At 44.8% G+C, this 20,895-nt stretch overlaps 1 long non-coding RNA gene across 2 annotated transcripts in view; it reads right to left on the reverse strand.

Moving 5' to 3' along the window:
• Nucleotides 1-8,479: 8,479 nt before the first annotated feature.
• The window catches only part of LOC142465562 (uncharacterized), an 86,971-nt gene continuing 74,555 nt past the window's right edge, over nucleotides 8,480-20,895 (reverse strand). For both annotated transcript variants that reach the window (XR_012787922.1, XR_012787923.1), the window contains exons 3-4: nucleotides 20,680-20,773; nucleotides 8,480-10,787 (exon numbers count right to left, since the gene is read on the reverse strand). This is a non-coding gene — a long non-coding RNA (uncharacterized LOC142465562). The remainder of the gene's footprint in view (nucleotides 10,788-20,679; nucleotides 20,774-20,895) is intronic.

A 20,895-nucleotide genomic window follows, 5' to 3' on the forward strand; every position in this document is an offset into this window, starting at 1 on the left:
TCTCCCTGACCTATCCTTGTTGTCTCCCACTTCTCTCTCTGCTCCTCCCCTCTCTCCTATTGGTGTGTCTTCCTTTATAATCCCTGTCTGTCCTCTCTATCATCGCTCTGCATAGTTCCTGATTCCCTGTGTGTGCTGACCTATGCTGTGCTCCCTCTGTGTCCCTGCTGTATCCTGCTCCTGTGTTACTTTGGATTTCCCTGGCTTTGACCCCTGCTTGTCCTGGACTACCCTGCTCTCTGTACCCCTTGAACCTTGCTACGAACTCTACTTTGCTGACCTCTGGAATCCTTGGCCTGGCTTCGAACTTTGACTACTCTACTCTCTGGACCCCTGGAAATTGGCACACGGACATGACTATTCTTACGTTTAACCCTACAAGACGTTGCAAATATCCTAACCACTTTTCCAACAGGCCCAGCAACGCTGTACCACACTCCGGGCTTGCTCCCACTGCTGTGGGTGTGTTGTGTAATACCGTTCCCACCTCAGTATTGGGGTCTTGCCAGGTCTGCGGGCATACAGGCGTGACATTATGCAGAGCCCAACAAATGCAGACCCCCCTGAGGTGGGTACAGGTATTTCCATAGAGGCCTTACAATTTGTCAGTAACCAGATGTCTACTGTCTCCCAGCAATTGGCCAAGTTCTCCCCTCAGGAGTCCCATGGCTCCAACGCCACAGGTTGCCACAAACTATGCCAGCTCTGGGCCCTGTATTCCTTCATCGAATCGCTATGATGGGGACCCCCTCGCCTGCCGCGGTTTCTTAAACCAATGCGAGGTGCAATTCGAGATGTCCCCCTCCCTGTTTCCCACTGGTCGTGCTAAGGTAGCGTATATCTACGCCTTGCTCACCGGAGAAGCTCTCGCCTGGGCCTCCCCCCTATGGGAGCGTAAAAGCGAATTAACTCACGATTACCCTCTCTTCAGACGCGAGTTCAACTTGTACTCGATACTCCTGCACGGCGCGAGACAGCCACTTTCTCTCTCTTTCACATTTCACAGGCCCGAAGATCTGCTGCCAAATACGCCATTGAGTTCCGTACGCTAGCCGCTGAAACCCAATGGAATGATGAGGCACTCGCCGCTGCGTACTGGCACGGACTCTCAGATACGTTGAAAGACAATCTAGCTACTCATGCCCGGCCTTCATCCCTGGAGGAGTTGATTACCCTGAGCGTACGCATGGATCAGCGTACTCAGGAGCGACGGCACGAGAGGCACTGTTCTCGCTCTCCTTCTTCTGTTGTCTCTCACAGGTCGCCTACAACACCCCTCCTGGCACTGGAGTCTCTGGAGCCGATGCAGGTCGGCAGTCAGCAACTTCGGGCCACGGAGAGAGCGCGACGTCGTCTGAATAGACTCTGCTTCTACTGTGCTTCTCCAGAACATCGTCTCCAGAATTGTCCCCTGCCTAAGTCTAAGTCATATCCCCTCTCCGTCCCGGAGACCGAGGTCATGACGTCCTACATTCTAGAAAATTTGGAGAAAAGATTCATCCGCAACTCTACCTCCCCTGACGGGGCTGGCTTCTTCTTTGTGAAGAAAAAGGATGGATCACTTAGGCCGTGCATTGACTTCCGCGGACTCAATAAGATCACGGTGAAGAACCGGTATCCCCTTCCGCTTATCTCTGAACTGTTCGATCGTCTCCAGGGGGCCTCTATCTTCTCAAAGCTCGACTTAAGAGTTGCTTATAATCTCATTCGCATAAGGGAGGGGGACTAGTGGAAAACAGCATTTAACACACGATCAGAACATTATGAATATCTTGTTATGCCCTTTGGTTTATGCAACGCTCTTGCCGTTTTTCAAGAGTTCATGAACGACATCTTCTGCGATGTATTGGGAACATTTGTTATAGTCTACCTAGATGACATTCTTATTTTCTCTAAAAGTCTGGAGGAACACATTCAACATACCAGACCAGTGCTTTCTAGGCTCCTTTCTAATCGCCTATATGCCAAGATGGAGAAGTGTTTGTTCCACCAGACCTCTCCTGCCTTCTTAGGCTATATCATCTCCAACCAAGGCTTCTCCATGGATCCAGAAAAACTGAAAGCTGTTCTCGATTGACCGCTGCCTAATTCACTCAAGGCTGTGCAGCGTTTTCTCGGCTTTGCCAACTATTACAGGAAATTCATCAAAAAAATTTCTTCTATTGCTTTTCCCATCACTGCATTGACCAAGAAGGGCGCCGATACCACTTCCTGGTCCCCGGAGGCTATTCTTGCTTTTGAGGTACTCAAGAAGGCTTTTGTTTCCGCACCCATCCTTCGCCATCCGGATACCTCCCTCCCCTTCACTTTGGAGGTCGACGCCTCGGACGTAGGAGCCGGCGCAGTCCTTTCCCAGATGACTTCTCCCCAAGAGAAACTCCACCCCTGTGGGTTTTTTTCACGGAAATTTTCATCTGCCGAAAGGAATTATGATGTTGGAATCGTGAACTTTTGGCCATAAAACTGGCTCTTCAAGAATTGAGGCACCTTTTTGGAGGGTTCCAAGGAACCAGTTGCTATTCTCACTGACCACAAAAATTTGTTGTATATCAAGGGGGCTCATCGCCTGGGATCTCGCCAAGCTCGGTGGTCGTTCTTCTATTCCCACTTTAACTATACTATTTCTTATATTCCTGGACCAAAAATGTCAAAGCGGACACTCTCTCTCGTCAGTTCGCCACAGAAACCGAAGCTAACGAAACCACGGAGCCCATCCTTCCTGCCAAATGTATAATTTCCGCTAACAACTTTGATGTGTTGGACGAAATCAACAAAGCTCAAGCTCACATTCCCAGCAGGTTCAGGCTACCAGAAGGACGCCTATACGCAGCTCCACGCTTTCGCCATAAAACTTTATTTTGGGGTCATTCTTCTAGAGCAGTCGGTCATCCAGGCTTCATGCAGAAAAGGGGAGAAAGAACGAAGCACTATATCCAGCGCTATAAGCAGCAATGAAACCAACAGGACTACGTTCCCAATAAAAAGCTATTTAATGAATCAGAAAAACGTTACAAAACACACCAACACGTTTCGGAACTCTACAGTCCTTTATCAAGTCCTTCACCTTGATAAAGGACTGTAGAGGTCCGAAACGCGTTGGTGTGTTTTGTAACGTTTTTCTGATTCATTAAATAGCTTTTTATTGGGAACGTAGTCCTGTTGGTTTCATTGCTGCTTATAGCGCTGGCTATAGTGCTTCGTTCTTTCTCCCCTTTTCTGCATGAAGATTACCTACGAACAGAGGCGCATTCAACCCCAAAAGGACACTGGATACATTGGACTCGCTGCTGATGGTGGATAAAGAATCCCAAGTGAGTTTATTCCATGTTGTTCTTATTTGATTCTGTCTGGAGGTTTCATCTACCGGTCACCTGCAGGTGTCATTAATATAACCGGGCTGCATCCTTTGGGACATTTAAATATATCAGCAATATAGGGTTGTCTTCCATATACAATTATATTTTCTTTTACTACGTATTGTCTTGAGAGCATCACACATTTTTTCTACTATGGTCATCCAGGCTTCAAAAGGACAGCAGATCTCATTAAACGGACATTTTGGTGGCCAAAGATGAACAAAGATATTCTCGACTTTACTACTGCCTGCCCTGTATGTGCCCAGAGTAAAACACTCCATCACAAACCTTCGGGACTTCTCTTACCTCTTCCCATTCTGGAACAACCCTGAAAACATATATCGATGGATTTCATTGTTGAATTACCCAATTCAAAAGGAATGAACACCATTCTGGTCGTAGTGGACAGGTTCTCTAAACAAGCACACTTTATTCCCCTCAAGGGTCTCCCTAATTCTGCCACTTTGGCTGATGTCTTTTCCAAAGAAATTTTCAGGTTACATGGCGTTCCCATTTCTATTGTCTCTGACTGTGGATCTCAATTCATCTCTAAATTCTGGCGGGCATTTTCCCAAAGACTCGGAATCTCCCTCTTGTTTTCCTCAGGATACCATCCTCAAACCAAAACCGAAAGGATGAATCAAACTCTACAACAATATCTAAGATGCTTCATATCTGACTCACAGGACAACTGGGTGGACCTTTTGGTCTACTCGAGTCTCCCTTTTTTATTAACTTCAGTTTCCACCCCACCATTCCCGTCTTCTCCTTCGGGCGTTCTTGCGGCTGACTCTCATGTTGCTAATCTACAGGAATCTTGGGAAAAAATCCTCAAAACTCTACAATCTGCGGTTGCCAAACAAAAGACCAAGGCGGATCGTCATCGTCAACCTGGGCCTTCTTTCAAACCTGGTGATAGGGTGTGGTTATCCTCAGAGAATATCAGGCTTAAAACGCAATCACCTAAATTATCTCCGAGATTCCTGGGCCCATTCAAAATATTAGAGAAGATTAACCCAGTAGCTTACCGTCTTGACCTGCCTCCCACCATGAGGATTCCTCCCGTGTTTCACGCTTCCCTTCTGAAACCCTTTGTGCAAAGTTCTCATTTTCCTGTTCCCTCTCGGAAACCCAATCCAGCCTCCACCCTAGGACAACAGGAGTACGAGGTCCAATCCCTCATTGATTCCCGCTGGTCTAAAAACAAACTCCAGTTCCTGGTCCATTGGAAGGGCTATGGTCCGGAAGAACATTCGTGGGTACCAGCACGTCATATCCATGCCTCAAGATTACTCCAAAAATTCCACCAAAAATTTCCGCTAAATCCTTGGTTGGATCGCTCGGAGATCGATCCTCAAGGGGGGGATACTGTGACGGTTCAGGGGATTCCTTCCCCTTCTTTCTCTCCCTCTGTCCCCTCTCTTACCAATTCCCCTGCACTTACCCACTCCTGTCCTGCTCCGTCTTCCTCTCTCACTGCTCCATTGCCTCAGCGCATCCCCCGCAAGTCTCGCGCACCCGCGCGGTCCCCGAGCCCCTGCGGCAACGCTCCCCGCTCCCAGACACTCTCAATGCCTGCTGCCTGTACCTTACCTCCGGTGACGGTCCCGTCTGGTCCTCTGCTTCCCTCCGCTGGGGTGCCCGCGGCGCTCCGCGCATCTGGTGATGCAACCTGTGCGCGCGCACCCTCATCTTACAGAGGGCACGCGCACACGCTCCTCTACTAAGCCCTGTCACTCTCCTGACTCCTCCCAGTCCCTGCAGGCTCTCTGTCTGATCCTTCTGTCTCCTCCTCTTCTCTCCCTGACCTATCCTTGCTGTCTCCCACTTCTCTCTCTGCTCCTCCCCTCTCTCCTATTGGTGTGTCTTCCTTTATAATCCCTGTCTGTCCTCTCTATCGTCGCTCTGCGTAGTTCCTGTTTCCCTGTGTGTGCTGACCTATACTGTGCTCCCTCTTTGTCCCTGCTGTATCCTGCTCATGTGTTACTTTGGATTCCCCTGGCTTTGACCCCTGCTTGTCCTGGACTACCCTGCTCTCTGTAACCCTTGAACCTTGCTACGAACTCTACTTTGCTGACCTCTGGAATCCTTGGACCTGGCTTTGAACTTCGACTACTCTACTCTCTGGACCCTTGGACATTGGCACACGGACACGACCATTCTTACGTTTAACCCTACAAGACGTTGCAAGTATCCTAATCACTTTTCCAACAGGCCCAGCAACGCTGTACCACACTCCGGGCTTGCTCCCACTGCTGTGGGTGTGTGGTGTAATACCGTTCCCACCTCAGTATTGGGGTCTTGCCAGGTCTGCGGGCATACAGGCGTGACAGGTCAAAAGGTATTGCTGTCCACTAAGAATATCCGGCTGAAGGTTCCCTCTGCAAAATTGGCACCAAGATACATTGGCCCATTTCCCGTCGTTGAGAAAGTTAATCCGGTTTCCTACTGGCTACGGTTGCCAGTATCCATGAGGATCCCGAGTTTTCCACACTTCACTACTCAAACCGTTCATACAAGATCCCCAGTCTCCTGCTACAGTGTCTCCTCCTGAGCGCTTTTGGATCCCCAGGGAACAACTTCACGCCCCAAGGCTCGTTCGGGCCTTTCATCAGAGGTTTCCCACCAAGCCATCCTTGGGACGCTCAGAGGTCGCCCCTGAAGGAGGGGGGGGGGTGTACTTTGAGGATTGGACTTCAGTCCCGCCCCCGTGACAAGCCAGGTGACGCACCTCACACTGAGGTTGCGCACAGGAGTCGTGCTCCCAAGCTGGGGGACACCGCGTGGATTGGGCTTAGGCCCCACCCACGTGACATGTCCCGTGACGTGCCCTGCACAAAGATCATGCACAAGTGCCGCACCTACCAGGATCGGGCTTCGTCTCCGCCCCCGCAACGGTGTCCGTGACATCATGGTGGATGGTCCTAGCACTAATAGGACTACACGCCAGCGCCGCACTAACACAGTCATGCAAGGGGTTAATACTATCAGCTACTCCACACCTACGATACACCCCTCCCCTGCCTATGTCTAATGACTCATTGCTCACAGCCTTGTGCTGCTCTCTCATTGGCTGTCTGATCCTTATATGCCCAGCCTTGCCTCAAGCAAATTGGCTGAGCATAAACTTCTGTTTGTGTATTGTGTGCTTGCCTCAAGCATCCTGCTGCCCCGCTGCGTTCTTGTCTTGGTCCTTGGTGCCTTGACCCCAGCTTTAAATTGGACTCCTGCCTTCTCTGACCCCTAGACCTCGGCCTGCCTCTGGACTCCAACCATCTCTCCTCCTTGACCACGGCTACGGATAACGACGATTCTACCTTCTCCAATCCCAGACCACGGCGAGTATCAGAACCACCCTGACTTCTCCTATCCTGACCCGGCTACACGACCCATACCCTGCACTCTGGACGAGGTTACGCTGTTGTAGGTCGGTGGTCACTAACATCCCCACCTCAGCCTCGCTGTCCCGTCCTGTGTGTTGTGAGCACCCATTACAGAGTCTCAGTAACAGCTAAAATAATTTTAGATAAACTAGCTGCAGATGGTACTTCTTCCACAAGCTTACGATACCACTTCACATCAGGACTGTCAGACTCTAGCTCTTCAGCTAATATTCCTTTGTGGAATGCCAGTGATGACTAAGGACCGTCAGAGCCCTGTCAGCCAGGATCTGACAGTGGAGGAGTATCCATCTGTAAAAGCTTTCTTAATTGCAATTTTCAAACTTCTCCACCAGGCGGCAACAGCAAAGGTATTTTTGAAGTCCTGAAGTTACCTTTTACTAAATGTAAAAACAAGCAAACATCTGGAGAACATACAGATATACTAACGTTGTCAGCGTGTGTACATACAGGTATACCAACGGTGTCAGTGCGTACATACGGATATACTAACGGTGTCAGCGTGTGTACATACAGGTATACTAACGGTGTCAGTGCGTACATCCGGATATACTAACAGTGTCAGAGTGCGTACATACGGATATACTAACAGTGTCAGAGTGCGTACATACAGGTGTACCAACGGTGTCAGTGCGTACATACAGGTATACCAACGGTGTCAGTGCGTACATTCAGGTATACTAACGGTGTCAGTGCGTACATTCAGGTATACTAACTGTGTCAGTGCGTACATACAGGTATACTAACGGTGCCAGTGCGTACATACAGGTATACTAACGGTGCCAGTGCGTACATTCAGGTATACTAACGGTGTCAGTGCGTACATTCAGGTATACTAACGGTGTCAGTGCGTACATTCAGGTATACTAACGGTGTCAGTGCGTACATTCAGGTATACTAACGGTATCAGTGCGTACATACAGGTATACTAATGGTGTCAGTGCGTACATTCAGGTATACTAACGGTGTCAGTGCGTACATTCAGGTATACTAACGGTGTCAGTGCGTACATTCAGGTATACTAACGTTGTCAGTGCGTACATACAGGTATACTAACGGTGCCAGTGCGTACATACAGGTATACTAACGGTGTCAGTGCGTACATTCAGGTATACTAACGGTGCCAGTGCGTACATACAGGTATACTAACGGTGCCAGTGCGTACATACAGGTATACTAACGGTGTCAGTGCGTACATACAGGTATACTAACGGTGTCAGTGCGTACATACAGGTATACTAACGGTGTCAGTGCGTACATACAGGTATACTAACGGTGTCAGTGCGTACATACAGGTATACTAACGGTGTCAGTGCGTACATTCAGGTATACTAACGGTGTCAGTGCGTACATACAGGTATACTAACGGTGTCAGTGCGTACATACAGGTATACTAATGGTGTCAGTGCGTACATACAGGTATACTAACAGTGTCAGAGTGCGTACATACGGATATACTAATAGTGTCAGAGTGCATACATACAGGTATACTAACAGTTTCAGGGCATAAATACAGGTATACTAACAGTGCCAGAGTGAGTACATACAGGTATACTAACAGTGTCAGGGCATAGATACAGGTATACTAATAGTATCAGAGTGCATACATACAGTTACACCAACGGTGTCAGGGCAAAGATACAGTTATACTAACAGTGTCAGAGTGCATACATACAGGCATACTTATGTCAAAGCGTAGAAATAAAATCAACGAGTCAAGGGTTCAAAAAAGTAACAACATGAGTTTATCTGTAAAGTATTCCAACAAGGAACTCAGGCCTCTGAAAACATATTGCTTGGATCACATTTTTATACATTTCAAAATGAGTAATACACCCCTTAAGGGGGCTGGCTTAGAGATAAATAATAATATGATGACTTATACAAAAAGACATATTGGTTGATACATAAATATGCTGCATACGCTATATTCTTATCGATAATTTACCATAATGTGGGCCTCTTAACCTTGTGACATAAGGGAGTTACTCTGTCCAGCCCTGTATGTACGGTAGCTGCAGGTAACAGATCCTACGGTCAGCAGAAATTATCTAAGGCAGGAAAAACCTTACGAATGCTATTTCAATTTATTACATGACTCGTAGGAATTACACAAGGGTGGGTTACATCCAGAAGCGATACTCTGCCGAATCAAAAATTCACAGTTCATTCACGAATGAAACAAATTGGCATACATACAAGAAAACGCTCAAAATGGCAGTTAGGCCAAAATGGAGGTGATGATAGCCACACACATTATCTCAATCTTCACAGTCCTCTCTTTTTATTCTTGAAAACATAGTCTTTTAAGGATAATTCAGATAAAACTCAGAAGCGTTGCACTGGCCTGGAGGGTCCATATTTGCATGGCTTTGATAGTTCTGGAAACTCACAGAGCTGCTGGCTATCATATCAGCCAGGTTGGTCTTTCTGCCATCATCTTCATCTGTATTCCATTGAGGAGGACTGACTTTTCCTTCTGAGATTGCATCTTCCGTAGTGTCATCTGTGATCAGTGGCATGGCCTGGGTAGAGGGTGTTACACACCTTTGCAGTATGGATTTACTGCACATGGCACAGTCATCCAAAACAATCAGAACTGCAAGCACACAGACAAATCCATTCATCAGTTTCGCTTCTAGAAAACCAACCAACATGGTAATTCCTAACAAAACCCACCTCTTATCTCCACCTTTCTTTAATCTCTCCTGTATCTCTGCGATCTTCTCTACCTCATGCTCAATCTTACCACTTTGATCTCTAAAAAAACACAACATTGCTCTTTAACTAGGGCACACACGCTAAAATATAGTCCAGAGCCATTCTATTCTGTAGGGCCATTAATCTAATCTGTACCTGTTCTTGATTAAGTAAATTAATGAATGTAAATGTATGATTGAGGACATCCTCCAGTACATCCGTAAGTACATTGAGCCTGTCATATAGCAACCCAACTCCTACATTAGGAAATAAGCTAGCCCAAAATTGTTCTTTCCATAGACTACTTTTCAACCCCTGTGCGTTGGAAGTGGCTCTGCTATTCCTGATCCTGCCAGTGGGTCATTGTAAAGGCAGGTACAACTGTACCTAGATAGCAAGACCCCGTCCAACCACATGGTAATACTCTGTAGGCCCATTTTCCACAAAGCCAATACACTCCCTTAGGTAAATTAGAATTTGTGCAAGCACCTTTTACTATCTTAATTAAAACTGAAAAATTAAGGTCACATCCTCCCTGTAAAATGTTAGTTCCAGGCTGTAAATACATTTTTACACAAATTTCATTAGTTGGTGGAGACACCTGACCCATAAATTGATTTGTTGTTCCCAGTGCAAAATCCACCTACAGGAACCTCATTTACCAGTGGAATTCGGTTTAAAAGTTTAAAAAAAAGTTCCCTGTAAACAAATTCAAATTAACATTTCATTTTTTAAATTCGGCATTAGTGTAAGGTATCCCTACTCAAGGGGTTAAATGTAATTCTCTCTTACATCATTGGAGGCCACTAGAGTATGGCAGGGATTCATTGTATATATTCCCTTGTGACCCATAAACCTGTGTAGCATTGTGCAAGATTGTATGATTGTCTGCAAAATGATGTGACCATAAAACAATAAACATTACAAATATTTCAAAACTGATCATCCCTTGTCATCATCTGGATGGCGTAGGCTGATCTTGCCTAGCGAGGCATACATCTTAAAAACACACTCTAAAGCATAAAAATAATAATATTGAGTCCTGAAAAAACAAATTGTTCGTTTAAGTCCGGGCCTTGATAATATTGAGTCCAAAAAAAAACAAATTGTTCGTTTAAGACCGGGCCTTGCCTGAAGTCTTAATTCCTCGGTGGTTAAATGTTCTAGGATTATTGTGCCTAGATACACTAACTGTTGGTAAAAAACGCTGGCTTGATGATTCTTTGTCTTTGTTAACTGTTTACGGTGGTGCCGGCACTTTTTTCTTGCGATGCTGCTGCTTTGTATTCTCCTTGGTAGACTGTATAAGCTGCACCTAAGTTTGGAGAGACTTAAACATTTCATTAATAAAAGCACAAGGAGAGTGCTTTTAGCCACTATAATTTAGTATCAGCACAAATTTTTTTGTTTTTCACCACTATCTTGGCATCCGCGTATAAAATAAACACAAAAATACCTTGCTCACCAACTACAAAAGAAAGAAATCAACGGTGCATAGGGAAGTATCGTAAGAGAACACTGATAAGTGACAAGAGGTTGTCACTAAAAGTCCCTAAAGCTTGCACTCATTGTAAACTGTAAAATATACATAAAGTACCAGTTAAATAACTAATACCACTAATATCAAATTTATTACAGACCAAATGGGAAATATCCACATAAACGTAACTATAACACAACTAAACGTATACAACTTTTTTACAAGCTAAAAACTGACGAAATGCATAAAATGACAACTAATAAACCATAAATAAAAGTCCCCATGTGAACGAAACGGACAGTAGTATACGGTAAACAAAAATGCTAATATGAAAACGAGTGTAAAGCCCTATCAGAACATGAGGGGCGAGTGTCCATAATATACTAACAATGCTAATTAGCTTCACCACAAAACACTGCGTAGTCGCAGCTTATCACATTAATACTTAGTTCCCAAACAGGCTCAAAATAAAGCTATCCAATAGTTATGCTGGAAAATGTAAAGAGGAGGGGTATAAATAACAAAACAACACACATAAGGTAATGTTGCAATGAACAAAATAGGCAGAGTCCGCATATAGACAGGTGTGTTATGGAAAATCATATAAATTATCCTCTCTGTTGTTCATATGCAAATCCTATGACCTGTGAACAATATATGACATAAAGAATGATGGTATTTAAAACATCAGCAGCTTGAGATTTAAATATATATATATATATATCATGAATTTGACAATAGCTACTGCTTTAAAAAATAAAATCTAGATAGCCTACAGTTGCATTCTTTAAAATGAGAGGCTATAGATCAGGGTTCAAATTAAGACACCTTTTGGAGGGAAAGGAGAGGTAATGGTTAAAAGTTATAAAAAAATACCTCACATATGCAGTTAACTTTAAAGAAAAAATGATTTCATATGTGACTTTATGCTTACTTGTTTATATTGTACGCTTTGTGAAGTACTGAGTATACTTTTGACACTATTCAAATACGGTAATACTGCTGCGGCACAGTTTATTCGAGCATTTGCCCGTTCTGTGCCGCAGCAGTAGCCTGGCGCGCGCCCGAGAGTGACGGGCGCGCGCCGAAGCAGCGGAAGAGCGCCCTCCGATCGGGGCGCTCTCCCTACCGCTGCCGGGTCCGCCGGGTCCCCCGGAACCCCCTGCCGCTGTCCCGCGATCGCGGGACACCAGGGCTCCCTCGGGGAGCCCCTGGACGCGCGTGCAGGGGGCGCACGCTCCCGAAGACGCGTGACCGCGCGTCTATGACGCGCGGCACGCCGAGGGGCGGCCACTAGCAAGCCGGGAAATCTCCCGGCTTGCGGATCTGGCCGCAGTGTAATAAACTGTGTCGCCAGTGTACATATTAAATATTATTTTATTGTTAATAAAACAATTATAACAAATAGAATTAAAAAATAGAACAAATAGAATTAAAAAAACATCTCCTAATTAGAACAAATAGAATTGAAATGTGTTTACTGGTTTCTGCGTAAAGGTAATTTGGATGCTGCATGTGGGGATTATAACCCCTTCTTGTAATAATTCCTATATAATAGGGGCTATGCCATCTAAAGCATTTCTGCTGAGTGGGTATTGGCCAATAAACTTAGTCCAAAAATAAATACATTACAGAATCATTCTCTTTCCTCATACTATAACTAAGCTGCTTTTAAACATTTTTTTCTCTCTCTCAGCTTCTAGTTAACTTTTCATGTCTGGAACGTGGTCTTTGTACATTCCTTAAATTGGAGGAGGGGGGCCAGCCCGCTTGGCTGCTTTTAACCTTCCCTCTTTTAAATGACTGCTGTTCAAAAATCAGACGAGCAGTGTATTTTTAAGAAAACAAACCGTTAGTTTCCTAATATAAGTTTGAACAGAGAAACCTTGATAACTAAAAAACAAAAACAAAACCATCTCTGCAACCCTTCCTATAAAACAAAAAATCTTATTGTTTTATTTACTATTAATTTCTTATCTTTCTTACACACACACACCCACACACACATATACATACGTTCTCTGAGTTTATCTAACATCAACATTCATTCTCCTTTCTACAAAACTCCAACATGATCTTAATCTCGTGGGTCAGAGTAAAACTTAATAAAGCTTCCTTACTCCATAAGATCAGACTCTTTCTTTTTTTTTTAAATGTAGCCAGGTCACCCTTTGCCCACTGCGACCTCCCAGGTCTGCCTCCGTGGCCAGGACCGATGTCGGGTACTGCCGGAGGCCAGCGACAGACCCGACGGCCATTCCGGAGGGTGGGGGCCGAGGAGGGAGCAGCGCCTCTTCTCCGCGAGCGGGCCGGTTGCCGGGGACGCGATCGGGCCGTTGCTAAGGCCGCGGTCGCGTCTCTAAGGTCCCGGCGGCCGGCGAAGAGGGCGCCGCCATTACCCCGCCACTCGCGCATGCGCAGTGATCGCGCATGTGCAAGGGAGCCCCGCGAGTGTAGGAACAGGCCAGGGAGATTGCGCATGCGCGAGAGGTTTGACGACAAAGCCCGCGAAGTCCTAGCCAACCAGGGAAGGCTCTTGAAGAGGACTACAAGTCCCATGAGCCCCAGCAGTGCCCCCCGTTACGCCAGGGAGCCAATAGGGCTGAAGAATCTCCCAGGAGAGGAGATTGATACATTTCGCGGGCAGAGAGCACATTGGCAGTTGGTGACTGGAGCAGCTAGGGGAAGGAGGTAGGGTGCAGGAGTCAGTGACTCTCTGCACTAGGCCAGCAATCCCCTAGGCCCCAGCTAGCCCTGAGTCATCCTAGCTGAGTATGGTAGGGACAGGCCCTAGGTTAGGGACTCTGCCCCATTATCTATTTATTATCTATTTATTAGTAAAGCATATTGATTGTTGCCAAAAGGGAGTTGGACTATCTCCACGGAGACCAAGCTAGCAGTGACTGCGGCTTGCTGGTAGCAGACAGACCCTAGCCAAGGTATAGACGGTGCAGAGCTGCGGTGATATTATCCACGCCGGAATTCACCCCACGCGTAGGAGGATATCCCGGCGACTCAACCCCAGTGGTATAGCAGCACCCGTGGCTGGAGCCCGGGCAGGTGACCCACAAACTCACGTGCACCAACAAGGCCTATCACCAGACATAGTGGCTGCGCAGTCACACACACACATTGGTATGTGACTTGGGAGTGCGAGACATTGGGTTGGGGTTACTGGACACGGGGTGGGATCACTCTTTGGAAGGTTAGCGTCCGCCGTGACGCATAAGGTTAGCGTCCGCCGTGACGCCTATGTGTTAGCGTCCGCCGAGGCGCCTAATGCCTAGTGTCTGCCGCGACGCATAGAGTGTGGGCTCCTGCCGTAGTGCAAGTTAGCGTCCGCCGAGACGCCGTAGTCAGGTTGCCCTTAATGAGGGACACCGGTTGTTATGTGTTGATGTTATATTCCTTCTATGCATGTTAGTAAAGGTATTAGTCATTATCAATTCCGTTGTACGTGGTTATTGATTGTCCTGCGAGGAACCACTCCCCCTCTGGTGGGAGCCATCGCAGGTGGAGGCGCTGCACCTATTGTAAGTGGTTGTCCATAGTATTGTAATTGCCCCAGGTTCCCCGTGGCGGAAGCTCAGCCCTCCTGTGAGCCAACAGGTAACGCACCACACACACCTATGGTAACACTGTATGTTTCTCAGCTCCCACCGTATAATCTGCGATCGGGGGGGGGGGGGGGAAACCCGTTACATAAATAAAAAAGAAACATTTACTTTTTAAAACTTTGCACTTTGCAAATACCTTGCTTTTAGTCCTGACTCCTCTAAATCAGCACATAAAATTTAAATTTAAAACGTCATTTAAATATTGTAACACAGTATCTCCTACGCCCAGGCACAAAAATGTGCTACAGTGAAAAATCCAAATTTTCATTCTCTTTTAAAATATTACACTAACAGACTTTAACATACAATACTTCCTAGGTTTATTTTAAATGCTACTGTCATGCCTTGTAAATGGCAGCAGGCTTAATACACTTTGACAAAAGGGTTTAAACTTAAATTACCCTTTTACAAGAGATTATTTGTTATTTTTATGATTAGTACTGACGTGACACTGTACGTGACAATGTAAAGCGCTATGTACACTAATGGCGCTATATGAATAAAGACATTCATACATACATACATTAACTATCAGAGTGACACACAAACACTTTACTCCATGACATGTATATTATTATGAAACCCAGTGACTTGGAACGGCGCTATAACAGCAGTAAATGTGAATAAATTAATAAAAATAAATTATAAGGTGTTGCTGAAATATTCTCAACCTTCCAGGAAATATGCACTGATTCCCTTACAAGTAGTTAGGATCCAGGGCAGGAAGGGAGCGATGTCGTCAGGAACACCCAGAAGAAAACATATACAGTAAGATATCATAGTGTAGTAGGTTAAATAAAACGTGATAGTAAGTATGATAACTTGGCTCTTATAGATGACCTACTTACAAGAAGTAAGATAAAAAACAGCAAGTGGTTTAAAGATGGTTCTTGGAAACTTCAGCTTGTAGTGGCAAATGGATATGACCGCAGCACGCAACAGTGAACACTGATAACAGGCTGGATGGTATATTCACGAAGACCTCAGCTCCAATGTGATATACGAACACAATCACATAAGGTTTTACTTGAGGCAGTAGGTATGGTAAATCGGCAGATGGAAAACTCCAATCCCTTCAGTATCCCTCCTCGAGGGTGCCCCCTCGTCCGGTCGCGGATGGAGAGCGTCTGTCGTCACGTCCGGGCCTGGGAGTGACGACTTCCGGTTGGAGCGGATAGGTGAAGGGGTGATGGGATCGCCGCACCGACACTGTGCCTCCAGGGATGAGACAGGTAGCCAGACTGCAATTCAGCTGTACTGCCACTCTGCTAACTCGGCTCAACGCGTTTCGCTGTATACCACAGCTTCCTCAGGAGCAATAATTACATCCCCAGTGGGTTGTTGTTTAAGTACTATACACAATTAAGTGAACAATTGAAAACACTCAAAAAATTAAATAATTAATTACACACAGGTTCTCCCCATAAAGGGTACATAATCTCTGTGGTCCAAAAATACGGCGCATAAAATATATTACATAAGTTTATTAACTCCAATAAAATATATATTAAAAATATGTGATATTATAAAAATATGATAAAACTCAAATGATGAGGGGGTCGACGAAGGGAGAAATTGGGGATGGGAGGGAGAGAGAGAAAACATAAATTAGTGGAGGGTATATGAGTTAAAAATAACAGACTTGGAACAACACGTAAAATTAAAATATATAAAATTTATAAATATATAATATTAGTATAAATCTGACACATATTTGGACAAAAAGTGCAATCACAGTGGCTAAAGGAAAGGTGTGATTTCAAAGTCTGCATTCAGACCATTGGGCATTAGGGTATTGAGTCTGTGTACACAGTACATCTCTCTTTTACTCAAATCTAAGTCTCTATCCCGCCCTCTCCAATGTTGTGCAACATGCTCTATAGCAGTAAATTTTAGCCCTTGTGTACTGGAGTTATGAAAGTTGGAAAAGTGCTTAGAAACATTATGTGTCTGGACACCGCGTCTAATATTACTTAGATGTTCTAAGATGCGTGTCTTGATGGCTCTTGTTGTCTTTCCCACATATTGTAGCCCACATGGGCATTCAAGGAGGTAAATTATATAATCAGAGTTACAGTTCATATATTGTTTTATTTTGTAATCCTCATTTCTATTATTGCACTTAAATCCCTTTTTATCTTGTTGTTTATATTCACAGGCTTTGCAGGAGGCGCAGCCATAGAACCCTTCCAGTTTCTGGAGCCATCCATTCTTTTTTGTTTCCAATTTTTTTATTGCACTGGGGGCTATCATACCTTTCAAATTTCTCGCTTTTTTAAAAATTACCTTAGGGTATTTTGGGATTTCGTCCTTTAGAATTGGATCATTCAGCAGAACATGCCAGTGTTTGTTTATTATTTTACTAATATTGTTTGATTCTTTATTAAAAGACGCTCCACTAATTTATGTTTTCTCTCTCTCCCTCCCATCCCCAATTTCTCCCTTCGTCGACCCCCTCATCATTTGAGTTTTATCATATTTTTATAATATCACATATTTTTAATATATATTTTATTGGAGTTAATAAACTTATGTAATATATTTTATGCGCCGTATTTTTGGACCACAGAAATTATGTACCCTTTATGGGGAGAACCTGTGTGTAATTAATTATTTAATTTTTTGAGTGTTTTCAATTGTTCACTTAATTGTGTATAGTACTTAAACAACAACCCACTGGGGATGTAATTATTGCTCCTGAGGAAGCTGTGGTATACAGCGAAACGCGTTGAGCCGAGTTAGCAGAGTGGCAGTACAGCTGAATTGCAGTCTGGCTACCTGTCTCATCCCTGGAGGCACAGTGTCGGTGCGGCGATCCCATCACCCCTTCACCTATCCGCTCCAACCGGAAGTCGTCACTCCCAGGCCCGGACGTGACGACAGACGCTCTCCACCCGCGACCGGACGAGTGGGCACCCTCGAGGAGGGATACTGAAGGGATTGGAGTTTTCCATCTGCCGATTTACCATACCTACTGCCTCAAGTAAAACCTTATGTGATTGTGTTCGTATATCACATTGGAGCTGAGGTCTTCGTGAATATACCACCCAGCCTGTTATCAGTGTTCACTGTTGCGTGCTGCGGTCATATCCATTTGCCACTACAAGCTGAAGTTTCCAAGAACCATCTTTAAACCACTTGCTGTTTTTTATCTTACTTCTTGTAAGTAGGTCATCTATAAGAGCCAAGTTATCATACTTACTATCACGTTTTATTTAACCTACTACACTATGATATCTTATATGTTTTCTTCTGGGTGTCCCTGACGACATCGCCATGTATATTATTATGCCATCAAACTAGTTTCTATGAGCTTTCTAAGATAAAAACAAAAAACATTTAAAGAAGATGTCCCCTTCTTTTTCCATGCAGTATTAATGCATTCATTCCTAAAAAACTACTTTAACATTCTTAAATTCAAGCCATTTCTTCCTAGGTTAATAATTAACTTCCATGTCTCACAGACATGCAACTCCTGTGCCTCACAAACATGCAACTCCTTTTCAGTGAAAAAGGGTGAGAAAAGGGGGAAGAGGAAAAAGGGGGGTGAGGAAAGGGAGATGAGGAAAAGGGGGTTAGAAAAAGGGGGGTTAGAAAAAGGGGGTTCCACTAATGCTGCAGTTATTTTTAAAACAGAGCCTGATATGGTTCACTTCCTTCTTATTTAATATACTCTGCGCCACTAAATATCCATTTTTAAAACATTTTATTGCCATAAAGTCCACACATAATTTCAAGGGACGTACCCTTCGCTGGCGACTGAGAATGTAGGTTCCCCATAATTCTCCTGTATTACACCGATCAACGCCAGTCGATCGTGTACCAATAAGGTGCCCACTACTTGGTAGAATATAGAGCGGAGGAGCAGTGGTATCAAAAAATAAAATAGTCACCTGTTGTTCCTTAACAAAATCTTCTCTTGCAAGTTTTTTTGAGACTTACCACCTTATTAACTGTAGTATTATACCTTCTGAGCCCTGAATTGGCCTGCCATTTAGCATAAGGTATAATCTGACCTATCCCCGATCAACGCCAGTTGATCGGGTTCCAATAAGGTGCCCCACCACTTGGTATAATATAAGTAGAATATAGAGTTAAGGACCAGTGGCCTTAAAATAGTTACCTGCTGTTCCTTAACAATAGTTCTCTCCCCAAGTTCTAGGAGACTTAACACCTTATTAATTATTACACCTTCTGAGCCCTGAATTGGCCTGCCATTTGGCATAAGGTGTAACCTGAGTTTATGGCAATAATATAAAAACAACAACAATAATACCTGATCAGTATAATATTGATAAACTCACATGATACAGGGTGTCCCGTCACTCAGGTAGGTTGCCCATAAAGAACAAACTATCTACAGATTACTCAAACAATTAATCTAACGGCTTTTTTTGTTAAAAAGGATAAAGCCCTTGGATCGGGAGAATGATCTCAGTTAAAATGAACATACTCCCTAGATTGCTATATTACTTTCAGACTCCCGATCCACATCCCCGGCTCGGAATTAAAAAACATCCAAAAGCTAATCTTCCAATTCATTTGGCAAGGGAAGAAACCCAGAGTCCCCAGAACGGTTCTTTTGGCCGCAAGGAGGAGGGGAGGAATGGGAGTCCCAGACATCACAAGATACTACCTAGCTGCACAACCACAACCACAGGTAGTGGTCTGGAACGCTAACCCAAATAAAACTGCTGGCTAGAGATAGTGCGTTTCTATGCCGGGACGCCCTCACTGCCGGCCTGCCTTTGGTCCCTGAGTAAGGAAGACATGCAGAACAGCAAACTCAAATTAGGCCCTATGAGACACACATGGGAGACCTGGTCGAAATGCAAATACAAATTTAAGCTCACAACACCTCAATCCCAACTTACACCAATTCACGAAAATCCGAAATTCCCACCTGGATGTGAGCCCAGACAATTCGATCAATTCAAAACAAAAGATATCAAAGTGGTTGCCGACCTCCTGAGCTTCGGGGAGTTCCTGAGTTATCAAAGACTACAAGCTAAATATGAAATGGTAGGATTAAACGTTTTCAAATACCTACAAATTCGGCACTTTATTCAAACATTATCCCCAACGTTGGAATTTCCCCCTCTCACTGGATTCGAACGGCTCTGCAGAGAGACAGGCCACCAGAGAGGTCTTATAACGCAAATTTGTGCAGAACTGGAGAAGGCACCCGGAGCCCCCACGCACGATTATATGCTGCATTGGGCAGCAGAATTGGATACAGTTATAGACCCAGAGGATTGGGAAAGTATTTGGGGAAATGCCTCAGGAACTTCCATATGTACCACAATCAAAGAAAATATATATAAAATACTATTTCGCTGGTATCTTACCCCAGTTACAATAAATCAAATCTACCCCCAGGCTTCCGATTTATGCTGGAGAGGCTGCGGTCAAAAGGGGGACATGGCCCACATCTGGTGGTTATGCCCGGAAATTCAAAGATACTGGGAAACCATTCAAAAACTAATTGAAGAGGTCACGGACCTCAAAATACCCATTGACCCACTGACCTATCTGTTGGCCAGGCCCTTAGATACGCTGGACCGACCAACAGGCAAATTAGTCTCCTTCATTCTCACTGCGGCTAGATGTGTGGTGGCAGCCGCCTGGAAGAAGGTGTCGCCCCCCTCCAAGCAAACAGTGATAAAAAGAGGGCAAGAGGTGATGGATATGGAGAGATTATCCGCCTTTTTGAAAAGATCCACCACCTCTTTTAATAACATTTGGGACCCCTGGATAACTCAAAGGGCGCTCCTGCGCCGAAACCCCCTATAGAAATAGAGGGACACAACAAATAGAACTAAGGCCCTAAAAAGGGAAGCCAAAGAGAAGGGGAGCAATGCCCCCTCCCCCTCCCACTACTTCCCCCCCCCACTCTCTCACTTTCTATCTCCATCTAACCCCATTTCTGTTTCCATACTCACGTCACCCCGACAGACCCCGAAGGGTCACGGGGGGCGTTGAGTCTAGCTCCTTACCCCCCCCCCCCCCAGTTGAAAAATAAAAACCTGGATTAGGCTGTTATATCAAATGTACCTATAATGTTGTGAAATATTGTAACTGCCTAATAAAAAATTTGAAACAAAAAAAAAAGGATAAAGCCATACCTTATTCCAAGTGTGCACGTTTGAGTAATGTAGGCAGCTGCTCTGTCTGGGCTTTCCTGCTCCCGAGATGTTGGGTCCCTATTCAAGGCGTCACCTGTCAAAGCGTAGAAATAAAATCAATGAGTCAAGGGTTCAAAAAAGTAACACATGAGTTTATCTGTACCAAGGCACAATTGAGAGAAAAGAATTCCAACAAGGAACTCAGGCCTCCGAAAA

This window comes from Ascaphus truei, chromosome 14, assembly GCF_040206685.1.
Source record: "Ascaphus truei isolate aAscTru1 chromosome 14, aAscTru1.hap1, whole genome shotgun sequence".
NCBI lineage: Eukaryota > Metazoa > Chordata > Amphibia > Anura > Ascaphidae > Ascaphus > Ascaphus truei.